General features: G+C 41.4%; 1 pseudogene; it reads left to right on the top strand.

The window, feature by feature from the left end:
- Window positions 1-22,396: 22,396 nt before the first annotated feature.
- On the top strand, window positions 22,397-23,695 carry LOC127653755 (piggyBac transposable element-derived protein 4-like; annotated as a pseudogene).
- Window positions 23,696-25,153: the final 1,458 nt, after the last annotated feature.

Genomic DNA, 25,153 nt, shown 5'->3' on the forward strand with positions numbered 1-25,153 from the left:
ATTAAGTTTATTGTTCTTACCTTGTTAGTTAATAATTTTATCTTGTTTTAGTGTCAATGGGGTAAGAAAGATAAGTCAAAATTTTCTCTGACAACAAGTCCTATTATCATCTACAATTTTGCATTTACTGTACATACATTTAGCTGGTTATAAGGATGTTTAGATTTTGTAATGGAAAACAAGACAAAATGCTGGGTATTTTCTTTGCAGTTCAGGGCTGTTTGCAAATTGCTGAAGTTCAATAACAAGTTAAATTGCCCAAGGAAATATTGCACATCTTTACCTCTGTCTTTCTGATATGCTTCAATTGCAAACACATCACAACTATTCCAGCAATTTAAATGTGAAACTCTCTGCATGGATTCAACAATCCATAGATTTGACCAGATAACCTTCTCTGATATGTGTTTGTAGCTGCTGAACTGCTCAAAGCTATTTCCAAAGATTCTGTCCCAGGGCCACTCAGCTGTAGGGCAGCAATGATCCTGCCCTACACATTACACTAAAAGCAAAGCCATGTTTTTTTAAGTCGTATAGCTAACCCCTCTACATAAATTGAATAATTTGCTCTCCTTGCTGTCCTACTGGCAGACAGTTGATTATGACATGTGACCCCGAAGTAATAACTTTGAGAGGTATCTGGAGGTGACCTCAGAGAATTGCATGCACATGAACTTGTTTTGTCAGAGCAATCTATTAATGATATGCACACTTGAATTTTTAATTTGGCTGGAAGAAAGAACATGACAAATGAGACATACGCTGGGATGCTCAAGGATAGCATTGCCTGTTTGCAAGAGCCAAAAATACATCTCATTGCATTGAATTAATTTAATGTCCACATATTCATAATAGCCTCTGGCTATGCCATGATTTAACAATAAGATTTGTTTACAACAGACGTACAGTTGACACAGAGTGACCAGTTGAAGACAGTACTTTGATGGAAGGGTATTAAAATTCCCTTGTAGTCAGTGCCACAAGTCACAATTACCCTTAAGAGACAAACTCTAAATGACATTGAGAGGAACATGATCGTTCTGTTGATAGCATCCAAACTTTTGGTTGTCACCTTTAATCTTGCAGTAAAGATAAATGTAATTAGAAGTGACGTTTCTTCTGTGTGGTTTAGGTACATTTCAAAGTGAGGTGTAATTGGACTTAAAGGAAATGTTCACCCCAATATACATATTATGTCATAATTTAGTCACCCTCATGTCATTCCAATACCACATGACTTTTTTTCTTATGTGGAGCACAAAATATATGATTCAATGGATATCGAGGTCCATTTCCTCAATATACTGAGTGGATAGTTACATTTTAAAGCTTAAAAAAATACCCAAAAGTGTCATAAAAGTAGTTCTATCAGGAAGACTTTTGACATTTATTTGATAAATATAAAACAGAAAAGTAATGTCTCTCTTTGGCGTAGGCCCCGTCTGGCGGTCCGAAGAAGTTGTACTCAGAACTGTCATATCCTGCCGAGGATAGGAGGCAAGGACGAGGAGCCTACCCCCGTGCAGGACGGGACTCAACTGGTGATGGTGGGGTGGTGAAGGTTGCCGTGTTAGCACACTGAAACAGCAATGTGATAGATTGTGTGAATTATAAGGCAACAGCTTACATGTGTTTGGCTGGGAATTACCCATCTAATGGTGCGATGATGTACAGCTGCTAGTCTCCCCGCTAGAACAATGCTGTGCTTACATTTCATGCAATTTTTGCATTATATTCCAAGTCTTTTGAAGGCATACAATATGTTTTGTTGAGAAACTTCACATGGGAGAAGTCTGTTCACAGAACTTGTGTTGTTTTTTGTGGTAAATAATACATGTTCTAGCATGAACATACTAGGCACTGTGAAAGAACAAAAGGACGTCAAGATTTTCACTAAATAAAACTAAGAGGTTGTTCAGCCAAAAATGTAAATTGTCACATCATTTACTCATCCCATGCCATCCCAGATCTGTCTTCTGCAAAACAAAAATTAATATTTTTAGAAGAATATTTCAGCTTTGTAGTTCCTGACTATGCAAGTGAATAGGCACAAATGTAAAGCTCCAAAATGCAGATAAAGGCAGCATAAAAGATCCATATAACTCCAGTGGTTAAATCTATGTCTACAGAAGCAATATGACAAGTGTGCGTGTTAAATGGATAAATGTTTAAGTCCTTTTTTACTTCAAATTCTCCTCCCTGGCCAGTAGGTGGCAATATGCATAAATAATTGCCAAAAACAAAGTAAGAAGAAAGTGAAAGTGATTTGTCATAAAAAAAATACTTATATATTGATCTGTGTCTCACCCACACTTATCATATCACTTTCTGAAAACAAACAAACAATGGAAAGAAAAAAGACTGACAGAAGACATTGCATAGTCTTTTTTTCAATTTCTTTGTTTGTTTGTTTTATTCAGAAAGCGATATGATAAGTGTGGTTGAGAAACAGATCAATATTTAAGTACTTTTTCTGTTTAAGTTTAAACAGATTTTGTTCAGAATATCCAGTATCCAGCTTGTGCTTGCAAATGTGTTTAGGTGTAAATGAGTAAAATGCACTTTAAATATGCCTATATTAGAAAATCAGCACATTATAATGATTTCTGAAGGATCATGTGACACTGAAAACTGCAGTAATGCTGCTGAAAATTCAGCATTGATCACAAATTGCATTTTACAATATATTTAATTAGAAAACTGTTCTTTTAAATTGTATATCTATGTTGTTTCTGCATTTTGGATCAAATAAATCCAGTCTTGGTAAGCAGAAGAGACTTCTTTTAACAGTATTGTAGGTCTAAAATTAAGTGAAGTCTTTATGTAAAGAAAATATATAGTCAGATTAATTATTTTAACTTAAAACTTGATTTGGATCATTAAGTCTCCTCACATTCATTCTCTATCCCTCATTGATAGGCCCAGGGGAGGGGTTTTTGTCTCTCATGTGTGAATTACAATGAATATTCATGATCATTCACGCCTCCTTGCATATTAAATTTCTATATTGTTTTGTATGAATGAGTGATCAGGATGGGTTTCACATCATTTTGTAACAAAAAACTTTAGGCTACAAGATCCAGTCCTCAAAGGTCTTGTGGACAAATGTTTAGTATGTGTTATATGACCTTATTTCAGTGACTTAAAATGTTAGTTTTTTCAAAAAGCATGCATAATCTTTATTTCCTCAAGAATACAAACCTGTACATACATGTTGCTCACATATTATTGTAGCCCAGTTTGTGCTGAATACAGTGTTATCAGACTTTAGCCATTAATAAGTTTTTAAGCAACTGAAAAAAGCACAAATGTCAAGGCATGTCAAAACTTCTCCAGGGCCCAAAATACCCTCAGACCCCAGAGGGTTAAAGATGTCTTTTTGCCTTTGTGCTACTGGGTGTGGCCATTATCTCTTCCCACAGGATGGCCACAAAATCTGTCTTGAGTGCTTGGGTATCCAGCACACCGAGGCAGCTGTTGTGGAGGGGTCATGTTCTCACTGCGAGAACATACCCATGACAATGTTGTGGTTGCAGCTCTCTTCCTTCATTGTGAAGCAGAGAGCCACCACGGCTGCCTCCAACCCGGTCTGTCTTGGGTCGAAACTCAAGACGGTGGAGTCGGCGAACACTGCAGGCTATCTGGATGTGGATATGGGAGCATTTCCACCGGCTCAATCCCTGCAGTCCTCCCAACCTCCGGCACACTCGTTCTCGTAGAGTTTACGAGAACGGCACCTGTGGCTCGACCTTGCGGAGATGTGTGATGCTGAGAAGGTTCGCTTTCTCTATGCACCCATCTTCCAGGGGTTGCTCTTTGGCGACACTGTCAAGGACTTAACCCATCAGTTCTCGGCGGTGAAGAAGCAGACGGAGGCCATCAAACACATTCTGCCACTGGGCGACTCAGCCGCCTACAGACCCCCGCAGTCCCATGCCCCATCTGCCTCTTGCCAGGGCCGTCTTCCTGCGGCGTCGGGATTTAGAAGGAAACCGTTAGAGTGCCCTCATTCTTACACCATTATATATAAGGGTTTTTGGTATGCTAAATTTAGAAGGTAATTTAGGGTCTTGAAATATGTCATACGCATCCGCAAATATCAATCCGCATCATTTTGGTATTGTACTCCCGCATTAAATTCCGTAACCATTCGCCCCTCTTGTTCAAAATAAACTGTCCTAGAGGGTAATGCTCTCACTCAGACTGCTGTACAGTACTTTCCTGCCCTGTGCTGGTGTTTATATGTCTGAAAAGACTAACATATAAAGAAAGTATGAGAAATCACAAAACATAATGTAATTCTACAAATGCTACAATTTACTTGATAATAATAATATCTTAATATGTTAAATAACCATAATGTTAATAAATACTTTATTATTACAATTGTAATACAATAATGCATCTAATGTTGTTATGGAACAACCACTTTTAGTGTTTGAATCAATCATATCTCTCACTAAACACTTGAAATGTTTATTTTTTTACTTATTTGATTTATTTGGCATGTAGGAGTAGATAACAGTTTGCTTAATAATCTAATTCCACATCTGGATAATTGCTGCAATATCATAGAGGATAAATTTCCTCCTCTAAGATATTGCATTATATTAGTTTTGTAAAGTACATGAACTTAATAGCCAAAATACTTGGAGATACGTGAATAAGAATAAAGCTGACATATGAATGTGTTTCAGTCACAATGCACATTATGTAGATTAGAGACAATTTAGAGACATTTAGAATGATACAAATGGCTATTTCTATTTAAATTAACGTTGTATTCTTAAAAATGTATATTTGTCCAAGAATCTTTTTTGCAGCAATGAAGGTCTTTGGCATTTTGAAGCTGCTAGCTTAGGACCTGTGTGGAGGAGTTTGTTTCTCAAACTAGAGATAGTGACTTACTTGTCTTTTTGTTGTGCATCTGGCCATCCACTTCCCACTCTATTCTGGTTTGAGATTATTTTTTTCAAAACAGTAATGCATGGAATAGCCTTTATCTCTCTAAACTAATAGACTTCACTGGTAAATAATTGAATAAATACCACTTAAAACAGTTATTTCAAACTGTAATAATAATTAGCAATTAATGATTTTGGCAGTGTTTTTGATCAGATTAATGCATCCTTGGTGAAAAGAAGCATCAGTTTCTTTCAAGAACAATGTCTTTGTGTTCTAAAAATGAAAGCGTATATACTATATAGAATACAATTTTCATAAAGTAACTTGGAACTTAATTACTTGAGTAGTTTTTTGGAAAATTACTTATTTACTCCAACTTGAGTCATAATATATCTCAGTACTTCTACTTGTACTCAAGTAAATTATTTCTTCAGTAGCAGTACTTTTCCTTAAATGTAAAAAAAATCTGTACTCTTTCCACCACTGGTACCACCCCAGTGATGGCTTTGTACCTTTTTTTTTTACAGAGTGACCTGCCACACAGTAAAGCTATTTGCACTTATAATAGTCTGGTGGAAACACTGGAATTAAAGAAAAACTGCATCTCCAAATGTAGCTTTAATGCCATTGTAACTGCCTCACATTTTGTAGTTAAGTTTGTTACCGTTTTTTGGTTCCTACCTGAAAAATAATAGGAGATCCTAGAGGCGGAACTAGTTAGCGCCGATCCTGTGTCCTGCTCGTAATTAATAGACACAACACCCGCAAGAAAAGCGCTAAAATCATAGCATGGCAAGAGCTCTCAAAGCTAAGTAAATATTAAGAATCTAAATACATCTGGACATAGATTACCTGAGAATAAAGAAGACTAGGAAGAAGAATTTAAGATTTAGCCCCTCTTAAGTAGAAAGCATCCTACGAGGTATGTTTCATTTGTATCTGGGTTTCTGTGAAATATTTCAATTGCATAGTTTTGTGTTAACTAGTGTCATGCTCACTGTTGTCTTTTGTTTTTGTGCTTTTATGTTGAAGTTTAGTTTAGTTCCTGTTTGATTTTTGTAGTCCTTTTGTAGTTTCCTTGTTTCCTTGTTAGTTCTTGCATGTTTTTGTATGCTCTGTGCCAGGTTTCCCGTGTTTTTCTTTATTTTGAGTTTTCTTTATTTTTATTAAATAAACTGCTGCACTTAGATGCTCATTCTCTGCCTGCTTCATCACAGAAGAACTAACCACCATTGTGGATCTAGCAGCCATCAGAATTCTCCTCCTCAGGCAAGAGGACCGTCCAGTTGAGGATCACGTTCGTGAATTTTTAGAGCTGGCAAATTTAGTGGACTACCCAGAATTTTCCTTGGTGGTTTTCTTCAGAGCAGGTCTCAGTAGTTCACTAAAGGAGCTGTTGCCTCTGGTGGATCCTCACTGGATGCTCCTCGAGTTCATGGAGGAGACTCTACGAGTTAGCTGCTCGCCGTTCACTGTGGGTGTAGAGGAGGAGGGCTTAACATCTCCTCCCACTGTGGTCACCCCCCAGACTTCCATGGCTCGTCACCCCATGCCTGCCACGGCAAACGAGCCAATGCCCACACCTGCCACGGCCAACGAGCTGGAAGTCTCGTCCGTCCCAGAGCCAGCGTTGCCAGCTTCGTTCGCCCGGAGGAGGAGGAGAAGAGGAAAGGCTTCTGCTCCCCAGTCTCCGCCTGCCACGGTCAGCGAGCCAGAGCCCACGCCTGCCACGGTCAGCGAGCCAGAGCCCACGCCTGCCACGGTCAGCGAGCCAGCGCCTGTAGCCTCGACCGTCCCAGAGCCAGCGCCTGTAGCCTCGACCGTCCCAGCGCCTCTCGAGCCTCCCAGGGCTCCACCTCTCGAGCCTCCCAGGGCTCCACCTCTCAAGCCTCCCAGGGCTCCGCCTCTGGAGCCTCTCAGGGCTCTGCCTCCCAGAGCTCCGCCTCTCGAGCCTCCCAGGGCTCCGTCTCTCAGGGCTCCGCCTCTCGAGCCTCCCAGGGCTCTGCCTCCCAGGGCTCCGCCTCTCGAGCCTTCCACCACTCCACCCACACAGCCTGCCATGAATCTGCCTTCCACGGCTCCGCCTTCCATGGCTCTGCCCTCCACGGCTCCGCCTTCCATGGCTCTGCCCGCTGAGCCTTCCACAGCTCTGCCTTCCATGGCTCCGTCTCCCGGGCCTTCCACCACTCCGCACACACAGCCTTCCAGGAATCTACCTTCCACGGCTCTGCCCCCTGAGCTTTCCACAGCTCTGCCTTCCACGGCTCCACCCCCAGAGCTTTCCACGGCTCCACCACCAGAGCCTTCCCCAGCTCCGCCTCCCATGGCTCCGCCTCCCGGACCGCCCACGGCTCCGCCTCCCGAGCCTCCCACGGCCTCCTCCCAGGCCCCCTGACCCTGTTCCCATCCTGTGGCCTCCTCCCAGGCCCCCTGACCCAGTCCCTGTCCTGTGGCCTCCTCCCAGGCCCCCTGACCCAGTCCCCGTCTTGTGGCCTCCTCCCAGGCCTCCTGACCCGGCCCCAGTCCTGTGGCCTCCTCCCAGGCCTCCTGACCCAGTCCCTGTCCTGTGGCCTCCTCCCAGGCCTCTTGACCCGGTCCCTGTCCTTTGGCCTCCTCCCAGGCTCCCTGACCCAGACCCTGTCCTGTGGCCTCCTCCTAGGCCCCCTGACCCAGTCCTCATCCTGTGGCCGCCTCCCAGGCCCCCTGACCCAGTCCCTGTCCTGTGGACTGCTCTGTTTGCCCCTTTTGCCCCCTTGGACTGCCTGTCTGCCCCTTGTGCCCCCCTGGATTGCTCTGTTTGCCCCTTGTGCCCCCTTGGACTGCTCTGTTTGCCCCTTGTGCCCCCTTGGACTGCTCTGTTTGCCCCTTGTGCCCCCTTGGACTGCCTGTTTGCCCCTTGTGCCCCCTTGGACTGCCTGTTTGCCCCTTGTGCCCCCTTGGACTGCCTGTTTGCCCCTTGTGCCCCCTTGGACAATTTGTTTTTTGTTTTTGTTCTTTTTGCTTTTTGGAGCATCTGTAATCCGCTCCTTAAAGCGGGGGCTCTGTCATGTTCACTGTTGTCTTTTGTTTTTGTAGGCCTTTTTGTAGTTTAATTTTATGATTGGTTTTCCCCTGATTAGTTCTTATTCCCTGATTGTTTCCCCAGGTGTTCCTCATTCCCTTGTTTGTTCCTTTTGTGTATATAAGCCCTTTTAGTTTCCTTGTTAGTTCTTGCATGTTTTTGTATGCTCTGTGCCAGGTTTCCCGTGTTTTTCTTTATTCTGAGTTTTCTTTATGTTTATTAAATAAACTGCTGCACTTAGATCCTCATTCTCTGCCTGCTTCGTCACAACTAGTGTGTAGCTAAAGTGGCACAACTGTGAATTCCAGACATACGTACATGCATTTTATTATTTTATCCTTTTATTTCTTTTCTCTTTTTCCACCCAGTTTTCCAACTCACGGTTTGACATATGTTGGATAAATAAAACCCTGTTTTTTAAACAAGACCTCGTGCTTCGTGTTGACTACTGGAGGGAGCTACACCCATGGTGTGTACAGATGCTGTAGATTTGTGTTTGTTGTATGGACAACCGGGTTTGATTCCCCTAATTGTCCCAGTTTTTCCAATCTTGTTTCCTTGTTTACTCTTAACATTTCCTTTAATCGTTAATTTACTCAATGATTTGGTCACGGTGAAGGTTGGGGAGTTTAGAGAAAATTTTGATCTGGATCAAATGTACCATGATTTCACTATATTAATATTGATATTGTAGCAACCAACCATATTTTAATTAACCATGGTGTTACTACAGTAATGGTAAATTGTCTGCACTTATATAGCGCCTTTTTAACCTTAGGGGTATTCAAAGCGCTTGACACTGTATCTCATTCACCCATTCACACACTCATTCACACACCAATGACGGCAGAGCTGCCATGCAAGGCACTAGCCTGCAAATGGGAGCAACTTGGTGTTCAGTGTCTTGCCCAAGGACACTTCAACATGTGATTACTGGACACCCTGCGATTAGTGGACAACCCGCTCTACAACCTGAGCCACAGCCGCCCCAGATGTTACTATGCAGTAATATGTTTGTTTTATTTTTGTGGTACTATGTTGTAGTAAAACCATGGTTGTATATTGTAAGGGAAGATTCGGGTTAGGGGTAGGGGTTAGTGTAGATTGTCTGTGGGACTCTAAAGAAACAAAATAAACACGATGTAGTGATGCCCAGATGCAGGTTGTTAGAATTTAAATAGGGGTGTAAATAGTATCTGCTATTAATTGCAACAGGTGAAAATATGATCTTACACTATTTGCACTTAGTGCAAAGAAAATGCTTTTGGTTGGTATTTACACTTAGTATTATAGCATCTATCGCTATTTGCACTTATTGCAAATAGCCTCTGCCAATTCATCTTCTTCTTTTTATGATTATTACTATTATCATTATTATTATTATCATATTTATTTATTTTCTATGAGAGTATGTGACGTTCTTATGTGTAACACTTAATGATAACTTTTAATGAATATCAGTCTGTCATTTAAAAACAAAGGGTGCTAATTGTGACTTTAGGAATAGTTCTCCAAAATGATAAATATCTCATTATGTACACAACTTTCTGCAGTATCAAACAGAGATAGACGAGAGAGACGCCACCTAGTCAGTGAGACATCGCTAGAGTGCGCCTGAGTTGCTGGGGCGATCGAATGAGTGATGCATGCTGCTCCTCTGGATGCCGGCTGCAGAGCGAAGCAAGTCTTTGGTGCTGACGAGAGCTAGCAAGTTCACCAGGTGATTTCCTGTTTTACAGCCTTTAAACCTCTTTCCTTCAAAACTTTCCTCCCTGCTATTATTGGCCAGCGCTCAACTCGCATACACACACAAACACACCATTTTTTGCCACACGCAAACCTCCACAAACATTCACGCAACCACATTCATGAAGCACTTTGTGATCGTGCTGTTTGTTGTGATTCAATGCACAAAAACATTTATTTAATAATGTTTAAAGCATGATCAGAATTCACTATTTAATGTTCGCTTTTTGTTTGCTCTATTTTTGTCTTTCCATCTCATTACTACTCTCGCTGTTTTGGTGAGTGTTTAATCTGCCGAGGTTTTCCATCCTCCGAGATACTTCTATCTTTGAGGCACCAACTTTCACTCACTTTAAGGTTGTTTTTTTTATTTTTTATTATTGGACAACAAAAAGGTGGAACGACTGTAATTGAACTTGAGCCAGTTTCTATGTTTTTTTTTTTTTCATTAAATTTTTTTCTTGTTTATTGGTGAAAATATATCTGTGAAATTGATTTTGTACTTGAACTTGAGCCAAAGAGCCAGTTTCTATGTTTTTTGTTTGATTCCTTATTGATTGCTGAACATATAACCGAAAAACTGAACTTTGTGTGTGAATCTGATTCATGTTTTGTAACTGGTGGCTTAACGAGCTATTCTGGGTGAAAACAGTATTATTTTGACAAGATTGACCTTGTCTGGCACCCGAACTAAGTATGTTGGTTTGTTAATTTGATTATTAATTTAGAATCTCTTTAATGTGCTGATTTAATTCTCTTTGGGGGTTGCCACCATTAGAACCTGCTGCTCCACCTCCGGATCGGCCTATGGTTCTCGCCCTTAAGTCTCCACCTCCTGCGAACAAGCCACCTCCCAAGCCTCCTGACCTTATTCATGCTCTGTGGCAACCTGCCAGGCCTCCTGACACAGTCGCTGCCCTGTGGTCAACTTCCTGGCCCTCTGATTGTCCGTAGACTCCTCCTTGGCCTCCTAATCGTCCCCTGGATCCTTCCTCATCATTCGCTTCATTCTGCACTCCTCGTCCATCTTTGGGCTTTTGTGTGTTAATTATTTCCCGATTGTCTCCCATCATTGTTTCACAGGTATTTGCTCATTTCTTCCTCATTTAGTCTGTAAATATTTGCCTTCATTTTCTCTTGTTTTTTTGTCAGTTCTTTTTGTTAAGATTTTAAATGTGCTTATTTAGTTCTTTTTATTCCTCCACTTTGATTGTATCACCTTCTTCTTCATTTCCATTAAACTAGCCTGCGATTAGGTTAATTGCTCTACGTTACAGCTGTACACATTCATACGAGTTTGAGATGGCAAAAGGGTGAGTAAAGATGAGAGAATTATATATTTTTGTAAAATATTCCTTTAAAAAAACTGCCCAAAAGTATTATAAATGTAGTCCATGTGGTTGGTGCATAATTTTATTCTTCTGAAGGCATGCAAAATTACTGTAAAATTAACTTTTCAGTGAAAAGGTCTCACTCCTTCATGATGCTTGTTGTCTCGAGAACTTGTTGTTTTCCTTGCATGAACACGTGAACCACTGTAAATTAGCTTTTCTCAGTGCTCATGAACGCACAATGGAAGTAAAGATTTTTTCCTTATGTGTTCTGCATGAGAAAGTAAAATGATAGACCCCAAAAAAAAAAAAAAAAAAATAAATATATATATATATATATATATATATATATATATATATATATATATATATATATATATATATATATATATATATATATACTGTATATAATATACACAATTGTAATCAAATCACCCAAGAGAAATGTTAATACCAGTTCTGATCAGGGCAAATGAAAATTTTATTTTCATTTTTGGGTAAACTATCCCTTTAAGACTGGCTGGTCCCCATAATGTGATTTCAAGTTTTACAAACCTTGTGGGGAAATTTGTTCCCCGCAATGTAGGCAAAACTTGAGATGTTCGGTTGAGTTCAAGTCTGGCTGAGCAACTTAAGAACATCCACAGAGTTGTCCCTAAGCCACTGCGTTATCTTTGCTTAGGGTAATTTTCCTGTTGGAAGATGAAACTTCGGCCCAGTCTGAGGTCCTGAGTGCTCTGGACCAGGTTTTCATTAAGGATATCTCTGTATTTTGCTGCATTCAGCTTTCCCTCAACCCTGACCAGTCCTCCAGTCCCTGCTGCTGAAAAACACGCTCACAGCATGATGCTATCACCACCATGCTTCACTGTTGGGATTGTATTACGCAGTTGATGAGTGATTCCAGGTTTTCTCCAGACATGATTCTTTGAATTGGGCCAAACAGTTCAATCTTTGTTTCATCAGACCAGATAATTTTGTTTCTCATAGTCATTTAGGTGCTTTTTAGCAAATTCCAAGCTGAATTTAATTTGTCTTGCACTGAGGAGAGGCTTCCGTCTGGCCTCTCTGCCATGAAGCCCAGTTTGGTGGAATGTTGCAGTGATGGGTGTCCTTCTGCAAGTTTCACCCATCTCCACACATGATCTCTGGAGCTCAACCAGAGTGAACATCGAGTTCTTGATCACCTCTCTTACCAAGGCCCTTCTCCCTCGATTGATCAGTTTGGCCAGGCGACCAGCTTTGGGAAGAGTCCTGGTTGATCCAAACTTCTCAGTTTAAGAATTATGGAGGCCACTGTGCTCTTGGGAACCTTTAGTGCAGCTGAAATGTTTTGTTGGCTTCCCCAGATCTGTGCCTAGCCACAATCCTGTCTCTGAGCTCTGCAGGCAGTTCCTTTGACTTCATGGCTTGGTTTTAGCTCTGATTTTTTTTTCAGCTTTTCAGCAAAGACCTCTAGGAAAAGGAAGAAGTGAATATGAGATAAGTGTGCACCCCTGCTCCTTAGGCTCAGTAGTTAGGGTCCCCCTGCTGGACAGTGTTTTGTAGAGACAGGGTCACCAGGACAGTGATTATGTTACAGCCTCTAGTGGCCTAACCATGAGCAATGGTACTAATCACACTTATGGAACACAGGCTGACTTCCCAACAATGTGAAAAATGTGTTGCCCTCTCCATTAGCTTCAAAGTCTACCGCCATCTAGAGAAAGCCGACTGCATGTACTTATAGAACTGGCATGTGACATTGAAGTGTTCAATCCTGATATCCCTGGAAAAAAAGTTGTGTCTGAAAATTTTCAATTGAGGCTAGGATGACAGAAAATCTCTTCCTCTTTAGGAAGATGACATCATAGACTGTCCATGGTTTAATGGTTTATTGCCCAGCTATCTCAAAACAATTATGACAAATTGTAAAGCCATTATTGCCAAATATACTCTACATCAAAATCAATCTGCCTCTCGTTTTTTCTGCCTTCCATATTAAAACAGGGCCACCTTGAATCTCCCAGAGAAAACTAAATGACATACCCATCTGAAATTGTATCCTTGTCTGGATCAAGTCTCTCTTCAAAATACAAACGTTCATCTGAGTCCTGCTATTCTTCTGAGGAAAAGTTTAACTCTTCATCACTATCGAGGAGTTTTCTCACTTGTGTATCATGCGATCTAGACCCTTTATAGTCTCTAATGATGTCTTACATTTATATGTATGCCCCAAAATGACAGAATTTTATGTTGTTTCCGCTGTAATTATGAAAAAATCCAGCTGGATGCACTGCGTCCAACTGAAAAAGGCACAAATGTCAAGGCATCTCAAAACCTCTCCAGGGCCCAAAACACCCTCAGACCCCAGAGGGTTAATAAACTTACAGCCTCTGTGACAACACCACTCACAGTGTAGCCAGGTCGATGGATGTGAAACAACATGATCACTCCTATTGAATAGCTTGTAAGTTGATACCAAATTACATAACAAGGGAATTCCATTCTCAATAATATGGAAGTAGTTTAAGTCCCTTCATATTTGGTACTAAATTAACTTGTTGAGGTTATATTTAATCTCGCAATGCAGAGAACCATGTAACCAAAATAAGTGCACTTTGTTTACAGCTTGGACAGTGCCATAACAAATCAAGTCAATCCAAACATGTAGGAATTGTTTTCCTGCTAAATATGCTAAAACATTTTGTTAAATGTTTATCCTTAGTGTTGTTTACAGAACTTAATTACTTTAGGTTATCTTTTGGAACATCATCTTCTTATACACTTAGGTTTCACAATAACCTTAAAAGGGAATACTTTCTGATGTCTTATAGCTCATATTTTAGCACTAAATACATATATATTGAGCCATAATTTACTCTTAATGCCAATGGTCAAAGGATGAGGTGAGGTGTGTATTTGTCCATGTTGTTTCTTCTCAGGACCTCGGCCCAATTAGATCCTCATTCAGCCCAAGAATGGGTATTTGGTGTACGGTCGGACTATATGACATTACAGGAACCAGTTTATGGCTGACATGAGCCCCTCCCTAACTGCAAGGCAAAGAAGAGTGGCTTCATTTTGATTGGATCATGGCAGGACCAATATATACAAATGCCAAGCACAGCCATCAGATAAGCTGCTCTGACAACTACCAGATACTTCACAAAGGCGACACTGGAACTTACAACACATTGGACAGGACTTCTTATTGGTCTATGAGTGGTTTCATAGCAACATCTCAAACCCCATCCTAAGGGTTGTCCTGAGACCAGAGGTATAAAGGATAATAAACATTTGTTAAACTTCAGAGGTAAAATGAACTTGTCATGTGGCAAAAGCTGAACAAAGAAGCCAGAAATACAAATCTTTACTCCTAACATGGACACCAACTGCGACATATTCACTCCATGTTTGTTTACAGAACTGTTTATGTTCTACTGCAGTTTGTCTCTATGTCCTCAGAAAAATGTGAAGAGTATTTTTAAAGAGGTTTGGAAAGGAAACAATGTATGATAAAACTTTAAAAACACTATTCATAGTATGTACTTTAAAACATGCAAATTCTCCACACAGATCACAAATAATGGGCCATAGTGTGTGTTCCACCTCTCATCTTAACACCCAATCACAACCCTCAAAAAGGTAGGCACCAAACTTAAATATCCTCTTAAGGAAGGTATAAAACTATCCTCCAGGTGATCACACCTTTGTTCTGAGTTCCTGGTTGTTTGAGTTTGGGAGCAATACAGAATAATAATCAACATTCTGCATCTCTGGCCTGAGTGGTAGGAGATAGAATACAACCATCCAATATGCTAAGTCTCCGCTTCACAGAGAGAGAGAGGATAAAAGATCACCCAAAGTTCTTAGTGTCCATCCAAGAGACAGTAGAAGATTGACCAAATACCAAGTCTCACTACAACAGACTAATGCAATCCCAAGTTCGGAATCCCAATACCAGGGAGATAATTCCAGAGACAAGGTTTAGCTCTGGTGAGCAAACCTTTTCATCACGTTTTGTGCATCTGAGTGTTCTATCAGGAAGACTCACAGACTTGAGTGAAATTTAAGATGACATTTATTTGATGAATATAAAACAGAAATGTAATGTCTCTTTTTTCGTCATTACGACATTTTCGTAATGTCCCGTCTGGCGGTCCGAAGAAGTTGTACTTGGAACAGTCATATCTTGCTGCAGATAGGAGGCAGGGGTGAGGAGCCTACCCCCTGTTATGATTCAGATGAGGGCAGATGAGGAGTGAGGATCTAAATGCAGCTTTTTAATGATGGAGCAAAAGGTGAACAGGATAACTACAAATAAAACAACACAGGGCTCAAACAAAACATCCACGAGGGGAAAACAAAACATAAACATGAAAAACATCCACGAGAGCACGGGCAGGAGAAACAAAGAGGAAAACCATAACATTCAAAGACCGACAATGAATTAACAAAAAACAGGGCTTAAATACACAGGGATGATGAGTAAATTAAACACAGGTGGAAACAATAACACTGGCAGTGATGAGGGCAGAGAATTATGGGAAGTGTAGTTCGGGACAGGTGACAGGGGAGAAACATAGAGCAGACAACGGGGAATCGTGACATAATCCCCCCTCAAAGGAGCAGATTCCAGACGCTCCTAAAAAAAATAAAAAAAAAAACCTACAAAAACAAAAGAAAAATCATCCAAGGAGTGAAGGGGGGCAGGCAGACCAAGGAGGGCACAAGTGGCAAACAGACAGTCCAAGGGGGGCACAAGGGGCAAACAGGCAGTCCAAGGGGGGCACAAGGGGCAAACAGGCAGTCCACGGGGGGCACAAAGGGCAAACAAGCAGTCCAAGGGGGGAACAGAGGGCAAACAGGCAGTCCACGGGGGGCACAAAGGGCAAACAGGCAGTCCAAGGGGGGCACAGAGGGCAAGCAGGAAGTCCAAGGGGGGCACAAGGGGCAAACAGACAGTTCAAGGGGGGCACAAAGGGCAAACAGGCAGTCCACGGGGGGCACAAGGGGCAGACAGGTAGTCCAAGGGGGCCACAAGACGGGGACTGGGTCAGGAGGCCTGGGAGGCAGCCACAGGACAGGGACTGAGTCAGGAGGCCTGGGAGGTGGCCACAGGACAGGGACGGGGTCAGGACGCGGCCACAGGACAGGGACTGAGTCAGGAGGCCCAGGAGGTTGCCACAGGGCCACAGCCATGGAGAACTCCAAGGGCGGAGCCGTGGAAGGCGGAGCCATGGAAGGCTCAGGAGGCGGAGCCGTGGAAGGCGGAGCCGTGGAGTGTTCTGAAGGCAGAGCCGTAGCCGAGGGAGGCTCTGGAGGTGGAGCCCTGGGAGGCTCGAGAGGCAGAGCCCTGGTAGGTTCTGGAGGCGGAGCCCTGGAAGGCTCGAGAGGCGGAGCTCTGGGAGGCTTGAGAGGCAGACCCCTTTGAGGCTCGAGAGGCGCTGGCTCTGGGACGGTCGAGGCTACAGGCGCTGGCCGTGGCAGGTGTGGGCTCTGGCTCGCTGACCGTGGCAGGCGGAGACTGGGGAGCAGAAGCCTTTCCTCTTCTCCTCCTCCTCGGGCGGACGAAGCTGGCAATGCTGGCTCTGGGACAGATGAGGCTGACTTCCAGCACGGCGGCCGTGGCAGGCATGGGTGTTGGCTCGTTGGCCGTGGCAGGCGTGGGGCAAGGGGGACACTGGCACTGGCAGCCCCTCAGGGACACTGGCAGTGATGATGGCAGGGAATTATGGGAAGTGTATTTCGGGACAGGTGACTGGGGAGAAACATAGAGCAGACAATGGGGAATCGTGACACCCCCAAAGAGAGAAAGTAGAATACTACCCCAAAAGAGAAGATCCAGTCCGATACAAACCAGGTCTTGTGTAGAAGAGGGGAAGAAAAGAGATGTGAACACCTTGATTTGACATGAAATGCACAATATCTCTGGCATGATTGTCCAATAACTTGGCAATAGGTAAAGCCATGCTTTTTTTTTTCCTTGTGTGTTTTTTCCCCTTCCTTTGATTTTGTCCTTGTGTGTGTTTTTATTTTTTCCTTGTGTGGGGTTTTTTCCCCTCCTTTGATTTTATCCTTGTGTGTGTTTTTTTCCTTTTTCCCTCCTTAGTTTAGTTTTATCCTTGTCCTTGAGTGCGATTTTGGGCCCCCCATCGAGGAACCCCTGGTTGTGTAGAATCTTTGCCAAAGATGAACAACGTGGTATGAAGCCCTAGGAAAGGCCAGTGTTGTTGTGCAGTATCTTTGTTGAAAGATAAACAACATTTGATTATGAAAACCCTCCGACAAGCGAAGAGTTGTTTGAATATCTTTGCCGAAAGATGAACAGCGTAAAGCTATACGATAATGGCGACATTGCGTGCAATACCTTTTGTTGAAAGAAAATAAAATTTGATTATGAATCCTTAGATGAGGGCAGACTTTTAATTGATGGTTAACTTTGCCGAAAGGTGAACAGCATGCCTAAAGCCATACGACAATGGTGACGTAGTGGGCAATACCCTTCGTTGAAAGATATCCCATGAGGCTCAATCCCTCCAATGAGGGTGGCCTTTGTTTAATTGTTATCTTTTCCAAGGTGAACAGCATACATAAAGCCATACGATAATGGCGATGTTGTCGTGCAATGCCCTGTTGAAAGTGTGCATGAAATGCTCTGCCATGTCAGACATGAGGCTAGAGGAGGACCTCTATAATTTATTAATTATTGCGATGACTGGAGATTAAGGTTTTTTTATAGTGAAAAAATAGAAATGCCATTCCAGTAATTTAATAGCTGTGAACAGAAGAGAAGGTCCGAGCGGCAGCTGTCATCAATTGATATGATGTCAGAGAGGTTGTCTTCAGAATGGGCTAGTGTGAGGAAGCTGGAAACGAAGGAGCGGCCTTGAGGAATAATGTACATGGCAAAATTGAGGTGGCCTAATAGGGAGATCGTGTTATGAGACCCAAACTGACCAGAGAAAATGTGCAAAAAGACCTGATCCTGTCGAGTTTCTTTAGGCAGGGAAGCTTGCATGTTTAAAGAATCAAGCGTGATGCTGAGATATTCGGGAGACGTGGCAGGGCCAAGATCTTTTTACTTGAGAGGGGAACAACCAACTGAAAAAGCTCGATAGAAAGTCAAAAAATAGGGGTGTGGGCAGCATGTTGATCGATGAGCAGGAAATCGTTGTGCATTTGTAGTACGAAGGAGAGCTTAAAGTCATTGAGAAGGATCCAGTATAGGCCTTCCGATAGAGAATTAAAATATGAAGTCTACTTCTGCACCCGAAAGTGTCAGACAGCAAAGTAAAATTTGGACTGCCATAGAGGGGCCAGTCAGCAGGGTGAATGTGCATGATTTTTAAAGTGTGTTTATATCCGCCTTTATTTTGTAGAGTGCAACATAGCTGAAGAATAACAAAAGCATTAGGAGGGAGCTATGACTTACCAGCAGGAACAGAACTTATCAGTAGCAAGACTAAATTAATGAGCTTGATTCAGCACAGGTTTTATCCAAACCTACTTTCCTGCTACTATATGTAACATCACCAAACACGTGCATTAAAAGTGAACAACATCATACTGAAATGTGTTGATACTTCGAAGTAATGTAATTAGGTCAGACATGACTGTTAAACTCATGAATTTTGAAATTTGTAACATTGATAAAGCCCCAATGCTTGAAGATCCCCATAGATTGAAACATGGTCCGACCAAAGTGAAAGTAAACAATTTATGAAGACATACGATACAAATTACTGCACTTTAATAATGCCTGAATGAGTAATAAAACATAAATATTCCGCGAAAAAGGAATTACCCCCTGTGTGACCTGATCATAAAGGCGATATGCATTGCGCTGGTAATGAAATTATCTGATGAATAAGGGAATGCAGTGCGGTGCCTACCGCTAGGTGTCAGAGGCGCTCCACAACAGTGGTGCTTCGGAGGGGAATGTGGACGTATGTATAGAGTAAGAAAACACTGCTTTTTCTGAAGCTGCATTAATGCACTCTTGAAGGTGCTCGGGTAGGGAACACCGCTCGAAATGTTGAACCAAACTAAATTATTTAATTATTTCACTAAGGACTTGTGGTGTGATGATACACTTAGCTCATGAGATGAGACGATACACGATACTGGGTTCATGAGAATGAGAGAAGACAATATTTTTTTTTTTTTTAAGAATTCTTCAATGACGAAATATATGAATGGAAAATGTCTTTAATTCGACTGAAAGTCACAAAATGCAAAACAATGCAGGTGCATTTTTAAATGTTTTAAATAATCTTGTAATGAATGTCACTTAATTTCTACTTTATGAGATGAATTATCATATGCAGTTTTAGGGTATTACATATATAATTTAAAGATGTGGACGGGGTCAGTTAAAATGGGTATTTTGCACGCATTTTACCACCATTATATGTAGGGTAATTTGCACGCATGCAAAAATTAGGACGGAATTTATGGTCTTGAATTATGTGAGTTATGAACTTAATTAAACTGTCCTTATTAGGTAATGAAATGTATAATGGAATTAGTCGGCTTCGACAACCATTATAAATTAGATAAAAAACAAATAACTCGATTATTTGTCTTGATATATTCTCCACCATTGAAATCGTAATACAACGTCTAGTTGTATCATCTCACAATATGTACTTTAAGGAATTAGCTTTAATAAGTGAATTATGATTAATTCACTTATTGGAATGATATTATTCTCATGGCTTATTGAAAATAATATCACATGTATTTAGGTACAACTTTGAAGCAAAATCTTGTAGAAATAGGGATGAGATTATTTATCAAAATATACCACAGTCAAGCCGTCTTTGAACACAGGCAAACTTTATTACTATTCTAAACATAAATTTAATCTAACACATATATACATGAGACAGGTTGGTGAAAAGTGACAGAATGTGAAATAACTGATCAGAACAGTGAAAATGAACTTCACAGAGTCTGTTGACAATACCTTAAGAACCATTTCATCCTTCTTTGAGTCTAATTTGGATTACCCAAATTATTTGATTAATACACCAGCACATTGAGCACAATATTGGAGATGTACTTGCTTGTCTTTGTGGTGTTTCCCTTCCTTGTGTTCTTTGTGTGGCTCGGAAAGTTTCTTGGCGCTTGGTCGAAAGGTCGTTCCGTCAATGTTTTAATCTCTGTGTGATCGAATTTATTGTCTGCATGAATTATGTTAGCTGTGAAGCGAGGCCTTCTCATGGGTTTGTGAACTGTAGAGAGTGATGAGCTTTCTCGGGACATCAAGTCCCAAGCTCCCTTGGACCTCACATGGCGCTTGCAGGCAGAAGAAGAAGCAGAAGAGAAGAGACCGGAGAAGAGTGAAGAGAGCAACGAAGAGCAAGAGAGCATGTTCTTCCTGTTTGGAACTATTTGAACTGAAATTGGCCGCATCCCCCAAAGGTGTCCTGCGCCAATCAGAAGTGACTTTTCAGAGTCACATGGTCAACTGCGTTGTCTTTTCCGACAGTTGAGTTATGGTCCTTTGTTTCAGACTCTTAAAAATGTCCTGCTCAAAAATAGTGCATATTTAATCATGAGCTTTTATATCTTGAGAATGGTACAAGAGACATGATATTCGTTTTCATCAGCTTTCTCTTCAGACCCCAGCGAACATACATACTAAACATGACAATTTTTCATGGCTATTATTCATGTAGGTAACAAAAGATGAAAATCCCTGGTTACAAAATCATATTGGTTTTTCATTGTATTTTACAAGTTAAGCCTTATAATTACCATTCTTAGTAGAATGAGATGAATCATACAAACATAAAGATTATATTTATCAATTATAGGTTATTGCACATCGATACTCACATTTTAAACATTTATTTACATTTATGCATTTGGCAGATGCTTTTATCCAAAGTGACTTACAGTGCACTTATTACAGGGACAATCCCCCCGGAACAACCTGGAGTTAAGTGCCTTGCTCAAGGACACAATGGTGGTAGCCGTGGGGCTTGAACCAGCATCCTTCTGATTACCAGATTACCTGTTATGTACTTAGACCACTACACCACCACCACTCCATTTTAAAGAGTACCATCAGTTTATAATCATACATTTTTCAGGTACAAATGCTACCACAGTTCAAAGTGATTTTCAGCATTCTCTAGCAAGGCTAGATTAAGATGAAATGTCTTATTTGTGCAAATCTGATGGTCCTTGTAACCTTACACAGAACAGACTGGTGTGGGGATTCCGTCTGAAGGCCGGTAATTTAAGACGTGGAAACATTCCAAACTGAAAGGCTGGATTTTTCTTGTTTCAAATGATGTTGGTGGAATTCTTCTGCAAATATAATCTTACACAGTAAAAAACAGAACAATATGCAAGCACTCTAAAAGGTTTTGCCAGAAACTCAACTGACTGGCTTCTCTCCTGCATGAGTTCACATGAGTCTCTTCAGACCTTATAACTGTGCAGAAGTTCTTCATAGTCTATTTTTTATGTGCAAACAATAAGTGCAACCATATTCAAAGTAGTGCTCTCTTAATACTAAAAGTTCAAACAGAGACTGACCAAATTTTTCTTCAAGCATGATACAGAGCTAAGAGATGGTTACAACTAACCTAATATATGGTCATGATGTTTTTCAAGAATATAAGCAATTTTACTCTTTCAGGGTCTGTACAACCTTGGCCTTGGACTCTTTGTGGAGGTTCGGGACCACCGTGCGAGTAAAATGCCCACATGACGGGATGGTGTACTTCGATTCCAATGTGTGGCGTCCTAGCCGAAATCCCAGATTTTCAACCACAGAAAATGCCCTTATATCAGCTGCAATGAAAACGTGACGTGAAGGTACATCAGGTGCCTGTGTACCTTCACTTTATCCTCCTCCTGTTGTTAGAATGTGTTTCTTCCCCTGCCATTCTTGCACAAGGTTGCAAAAATTCAAGTACCAACACCATCTGCTCTCACATTCCTGCACATTTACCCTCTGTCATGCAGGAAGCAATCTTTTTTTCTCATACTCTATCCCAGCTGCACATTGGGGGAGGTACGCTATAATTATAGATTTGCCAGTGTGATTCCTTCTCACAACTGATCAAGATGGCCAAATTTCTTTTGGAAGAAAGACAAGCTTTTGATGATGTAGAGGAAGAGGTTTCAGAATATGTGGATCACTGAAGAAGAGGATGAGCATCAGCTAGTTCCAAAACAAAGATGAGCCACAGGACCAGCTAGCTCCAGGACCAGCCCGTCAGCAGCCAGCCCAAGGACAAGCCCCTCAGCAGCCAGCTCCAGGACCAGAACAATCCTGTCAGCAGCTCGCAAGTGAAGAAATATGGATGTAATTTTTTTTTATTCTTGCCCAAGAATTGAGCCACCCTGCATGGCTGCCAATGTGATAAAGATGCAACCAGGGCCAACACGGATGGCAGTTACTCATTTGCAGGACATTAAGTCTTATTTTGAGCTTTTCATCCCAGATTCCATCTAGAATGTTATTCTGGATTGCACTAATTTAGAAGGAATTCATGATTTTGGAGGGAGGTGGAAGGAGATGGAACAAACCCATTTACATGCCTACTTTGGTGTTCTTATCCTTGCTGGAATTTTCCAGTCCAAAGGGGAATCCACAGAATCCCTGTGGGATACAGAAACTTGCAGAGAACTTTTAGGTGCAACAATGTCTCTGGAAAAATTTAACATAATTTCCAGGATGATCTGCTTTGATAACCGAGATGACAGACCAGTTCGACAGCAGAGAGACAAGCTAGCTGCCATCAGGACAGTGTGGGACAACTGGGTGCACCACCTCCCCCTGTTTTACAACCCTGGGCCTAATGTCTCCATTGATGAGCAGCTGATGCCATTTAGGGGTCGCTGCCCCATTAGGCAGAATTTTAAAATTATTTAGCCTGCAAAATATGGTATATAGATCAGGGCTACCTGTGATGCCACTTCATCATATGCTTGGAAATTACAAGTCTATACAGGGAAACCTGATGGAGGAGCCCCAGAGAAAAATCAAGGAATGAGAGTTGTCCTGGACATGACTCAGGGACTCAGTGGACACAAAATCACATGCACATTTTTTTTTACCTAGCACAAGCTGGGATAGGAGCTCCTAAATAGGAAGCTGACCATGGTGGGAACTATATGTAAAAACAAGTCTGAGCTCCCACTCCAACTGCTGACTACAAGACCTGTCAAATCTTCCAAGTTTGTGTACACGGGTGACATGTCCCTGGTATCCTGTGTGCCAAAGAAAGGCAAGAATGTGGTACTCATGAGTACACTGCACAGGGATGGAGAATCTGTGGCCAGGAGCATCAAAAACCAGAGATTATCATGGATTATAATGCCACAAAAGGAGGGGTGGAAAACATGGACAAGCTAGTGCAAGCTACAGCTGGCAATAGGAGGACGCTACGCTGGCCACTGGTGATATTCTTTGACATATTGGACATCTCAGCGTACAACACCTTTGTAATCTGGATGGCACTGAACCCAGAGTGGAACAGAGGAACTGGGAAAGTCACTTGTGAGACCTCAAATCCAGAGAAGACAACATGTTCCAAGAACCCCAGCCTCTTCAGCCATCATGAGGATTCAGGAGGAGAATGCTGGTGCCCCATCCACCCAACCTACAGAACCACCATCTGCAGAGCCTGAAGTAAGTGTGTGATGCTTTTGCAGTATATATCTTACACTCATGCCTTGCGAAAGAGGGAGAGGTGTTTGTAAAATACCTGATCTTTTCATTATTCTAGTTTGCGGCCAGCAGCAACAAAAAGAAACGCTGCGAAGTGTGTGGACCCAAGATGGACAGAAAAACACAATATACATGCATCAAGTGCAAAAAGTACATATGCAACACACACACAGTAAAACTCTACCCCTCATGAGTTGTATACTGTAGGTTGGTATGAAAAGACAATGTGTTCAATGGGGCTGATGTGTCACTGAAATGGTTATTGTATGTGTTCAGCTTGTGTTGTGTAAACTGACTTGAATGGGTTAAATTTCTAATGAAGTTCAAATAAATAAAAATCAATTGTTATGAAAAACCTTGCTTCATTTGTAAATTTGTTGAACTTTTTCCACTCATGTCTTGATTATTATTGATTTTCCTTTTTTATTAAATTTGATTAAATAACAAACAAAAAACGAGTAGCACTTTAATTCATAAATGTGATCTAACAAAGATTAAGGGCAAATATTAACCAGATATGCTGTTTATATTGCTTGTAATTGGGATGAAGTAAACATCTGTTGAGTATTTTAACATAAAATTGTTTGACTGTGTTGAATTAAAAACCCAAAAATGCAGCGGGTCCACCAGACCCATGAACACTGGCTGAATAACAAAAATATGAACACTACACAAGGGTTAATTAACAGAAAAAGCCATTTATCTTTCCATAAGATAATAGTCATACTCTGCTATTGCCACATTCAATTCAACCACTTACATCTTTCAATCCTTTGCACTTTATTTACCTATTAATTTATTGTATCTTTCAGCATAATAGTACCATTTTGTAGGTTGTGTTAGAAATTCTTGTTCATCTTTTTGTTAATAAAACTAATTTTATTACAACTGTGTGTTCCTTCTGTTGATGATACAGAAGAGATCTAAAGGGTTAGGATGCTCTTGAGTCCTTCAGATTAATGAGATGACCAACTCCTCCACTTTACACATTTCTGCAGACTTTGAAAACTTTTAAGTTCAGCTGTTTCATAACCCGGCAGAGTATGCATTCTTCCGTGAGGGATGCTACCTTTCTATACTCCACATTCTACAGCACAAATCTGTCTAACCCTACAGCACTTTTCACCAGCCATCATTAAGTCAGGCTCTAAGGCCTTCATCATATTCTGCATCTTTAGGAGTAGTAGGCTCCCCTGCTAATGACTGCCTAGAGTGGGCATCAGCAGCTGCATTATGCAGTCCTGGGCGATATTTCACCTCAAAATGGAGAAGACGGCTAATTGAGCGATCCATCTTTGCTCAATTGCACCTGGTTTGGCCATTTTTAGATGGCACAGAGGGTTGTTGTCTGGTATAACCACAAACTTGGAACCCAGCAGATAACCACATAATTTTTCAGAGATAGACCACTTCAGGGGCATTAGTTCAAGC

Source organism: Xyrauchen texanus, chromosome 13 (genome assembly GCF_025860055.1).
Source record: "Xyrauchen texanus isolate HMW12.3.18 chromosome 13, RBS_HiC_50CHRs, whole genome shotgun sequence".
NCBI lineage: Eukaryota > Metazoa > Chordata > Actinopteri > Cypriniformes > Catostomidae > Xyrauchen > Xyrauchen texanus.